Genomic DNA, 3,575 nt, shown 5'->3' on the forward strand with positions numbered 1-3,575 from the left:
TTTGCTTTTTTTCGCTAATCCTTACTTGGAAAAAAAAAAAAGTCCTCTACTCCCAACAGTGAGAATTCAGCCTTGTATAAAATACCTTGTATCAGGAATACTACAGAAACACTTAAGTTGCCTATGTAGAAAAATTCATATTAATGCTTTTATGTACCATAAGAAGAGTATAATGGATATTTGCAAAAATTCTTATTAAACTTCAAGGTCTTACCAAAGCAAATACCATAGTTAATTAAACAAACATTTTTAATATAGTATAAGTCAGTAAGGGAACTGAACCAGATTTAGGATTGAAACAGCGTAGTCCTCCAGGAAGATATCAAAGTCAGGTTTTTCACCTAAGAAGGAAAACATGAAAGGATCAGTAATTCCAAAGAATATCAAAGAAACACTCTTATACATAATAAAACCAGTATCCAAATAGGCTAGAACATACCAGTGTAGAAAAACCACAACCAGAATCAGCTCAGAGAGAAGATTAAGGGATCATCCCCTGGTCAAAGCCAACACTGAAGCAATGGCAATACCAGGTCAGACTATACTTCACTCATCATCGCATCATTGCATTTCACGTCCTTGTATTATGTAACAGTAGCCCAAGACCCTCTTTGCACATCCAAGAAAACTAGGTTTATCTATGAAAGAAAAAAAAAAGTCTTGCTTTTAGACGAGTTTCAACCATGGGCTTTCAATACATATTTTATCTTCTACTATGTTTTGCTTTAAGCAACTGTGCCGTACAAAACTGCAAACTTGAACAAGTTTTGTTTTGGAGGGGGGCTGTTTCTGAAATACAGAGGAGGGTGGAGAAGCATTTACAGTTCAAAAACATGTTTTTGGTTTTTTTTTAAATGAGCCCAAACACCGTGTATGATAAAATCTCAGGGATGTCTATGAAGGGATTTATAGTCTTGTTCTAAAGCAAAAGCTTTAGAAAAGATTTTCTACTAAATTCTTTTATAAGGTAAACTCCAGTTCATTTAATATACAATTTGATTTACAATTCTGCTGCCAACAAAGATAAAAAGTACAGTCACAAAATTTTTAAACCAGTATTTTCTATCTTAAGAGTCCAAGACCCAGAGAGGCTATGATTTGCCAAAGGTCCACAGCAAATTAACAGCAGAGCTGGAAAGAGAACTGAGTTCTGATTACAAGATTTATATTTTTCCACTACCAACTAAATATAAGGTTTTATTTCATTTTTCTCCAGGCCATGGGCAAGATAAAGGAAGCAATGCAAAGCCTGGGTAATTCACAACCCAGATAATCAACTTCTGAATGAGAAGGCTGACTGCATTTTACTTATTCTAAATGAAACCTCCTGGTGGTATACTATGGCTGACATGGAAAAGTACTAGGATCACAAAGTCACCCTCTCCAGCCTTTCAAGCCCGGTATTGTCAATATCTGAATAATTCTGGACACACCACATGCTTCCTTCAGGCATCTATAAATGTCAATAGATTGATACTCCATAGTTGAAAACTGACAGCTTGTTGGTCTTTGTTCAGTGTCCACCATCCAGCAACTAAGCTCCACAGAGACAGGGAAACTAACAAAGTGCCTGTTTTTTCTCTCTCTCCTGATCCTCTATAGGTGAAGTAACTACACGTTAAAAATGAGGAAACAGGCTGAGAGAACTTAATTTAAGTAACTTTATCTAAAAGCATGAAACTTGTAAGCAGAGCTGCAAATGTGCTCCAGCCACACACAGCAGGCATGCTTTCCTAGTCTCTTCCTCAGTACACTTTGCTCCACCCGGAGTGCCTGCCTCATCCCTGTCAACCTGGAGAGCGCTCACTTAGTTTTAAAACCTTACTCAAACGTCATCTTCTCTGTTAAGTGGTCCCTAACTCCGAGTCATCCCCTCCTCGGACTCCCATCAGAGCACGCATCACACGCGGGTTACTCATCCATTCACATCCCCCACCTCCCTGTCTCTCCCACCAGCCCCATCACGGTGAGTTCCTAGAGAACCAGGACTGTGGCATACTGGCCTTCGCGTCCAGCACGCTCAGAATGGTGCCTGATACAGAGAGGAGGCTCAATAAATGACCGTCTAATTCAGTCAGCGAGCGACCTTCCCTACTAAACCCTAAACGCCCAGATTATAAAAGCATCAGCACAATTGGTAAAGCCTACTTACCTCCAACATTCCACGTAAGGACCATACCTCACGCATCTCTAACCCCTCCTTCGCCCAGCTACCTAACAGCGCCCTGCGCAGGACAACCAATGCTTACACACAGCGGACCCTTAAAACTAATAAGGTCCAAACCCCACCAACTTGAGGGGAAAACGGCGAGAAACCGTCCTCGCGGGGAAACACGAATAAGGCCACATCCAGGGCTCAAACCAAAGATCCATGCAGGAGTCCGCAGCCCGCTTTCCGGACTCCTAAAACTCCTGCGCCCTAAGCTCTCAGTACGTTTGCCCCAGCCTGCAGACGCTGAAGGCAGCTGGCTCTCGGCCTTCGGCTCCCCAACAAAACTCACTTCCCGCCTCCCAACCGCCTCCGGTTCGCTGCGCCGCGGCGCCCCACAGTCCAGTGCGGCCCTGGCCGGACAACCAATCCCGCGGCGGCCAGTGGCTCACGTGGGCCACGAGGCGGGGCTGGTGCGAGGGGCAGCCAATCGGAGGGCGAGGCGGACGTCAGGGGTGCGGCGGGCCGGGTGGTGGAAGCGCGCTTGCCGTCGCTGCTTTGCGGGGTGCTTTCTATTTTCGGAGATGGGGAAGTCGCTTTCTGGGCTCTGACCGTTTAGCTCCTGGCTCTCCATTCCCCGCCGTGGGGCTTTGGGACCGCTGTGAGGAGTGGTTTTCCCTGAGCTCGTTTCACAGTTGGAGAAGGCCGTCTGAGGCAGTTATGCCCTGGGCTTCCGGGAAGAAATATCGATTCAGACAGTGATCCAACACTGTTTTTTGCGCTGGTCCGGATTCCCGCCTGAGGGTTGGGGGTTGGGGTGGACTCACATGGATGTGTCCCTCTCCGTCCAGGGGAACTCATTGGCTTTCCGGTTGCTTCGTAAATAAGCAAGAAGTGCCACAAGAAAAGTACAGCTAAATATTAAAGAAATGCGAAGGAGAGCGAGAAAGACTGGGAGAGGTGGCATTTGCTCTGGGTCTTGAAAAAATGGGTGGGATTTGAGAATTAGGTTCTGGTAGAGAGAATAACTCCCGAATTAAATGGCAAAGCATGGGGGAGCCTACCAAATTTAGGTAAAGTTGAAACATTGTAGTGTTTCTCAGAATTCAGTAAATTAGAAACACAAGGGGACCTGCCCGGTGGTTAAGTGCTCACGTTCCACTTCAGCAGCCCTGGGTTCACTGGTTTGGACACCGGTTGTGGACCTATGCACCGCTTATCAAGCCATGCTGTGGCAGGCATCCCATGTATAAAGTAGAGGAAGATGGGCACGGATGTTAGCTCAGAGCCAGCCTTCCTCAGCAAAAAGAGGAGGATTGGCAGCAGATGTTAGCTCAGGGCTAATCTTCCTCGAAAAAGAAAAAAGAAACACCAGGAGCAAACAACAATATAGATGTCTTCCAGCATCAAAAACAAATAGGAAAAG

General features: G+C 45.4%; 1 long non-coding RNA gene and 1 other non-coding gene across 2 annotated transcripts; both read right to left on the minus strand.

Moving 5' to 3' along the window:
- Positions 1-231: 231 nt before the first annotated feature.
- On the minus strand, positions 232-2,568 carry LOC139074092 (uncharacterized). The gene is made up of 3 exons (XR_011523476.1): positions 2,153-2,568; positions 440-638; positions 232-341 (listed from the first exon to the last, which is right to left on the minus strand). It is a non-coding gene; the product is annotated as an uncharacterized lncRNA (long non-coding RNA).
- LOC139074263 (Z30 small nucleolar RNA) lies at positions 466-562 on the minus strand. Its single transcript, XR_011523799.1, has one exon. It is a non-coding gene; the product is annotated as a Z30 small nucleolar RNA (small nucleolar RNA).
- Positions 2,569-3,575: the final 1,007 nt, after the last annotated feature.

The sequence above is a fragment of the Equus przewalskii genome, chromosome 10 (assembly GCF_037783145.1).
Source record: "Equus przewalskii isolate Varuska chromosome 10, EquPr2, whole genome shotgun sequence".
Taxonomy (NCBI): Eukaryota; Metazoa; Chordata; class Mammalia; order Perissodactyla; family Equidae; genus Equus; species Equus przewalskii.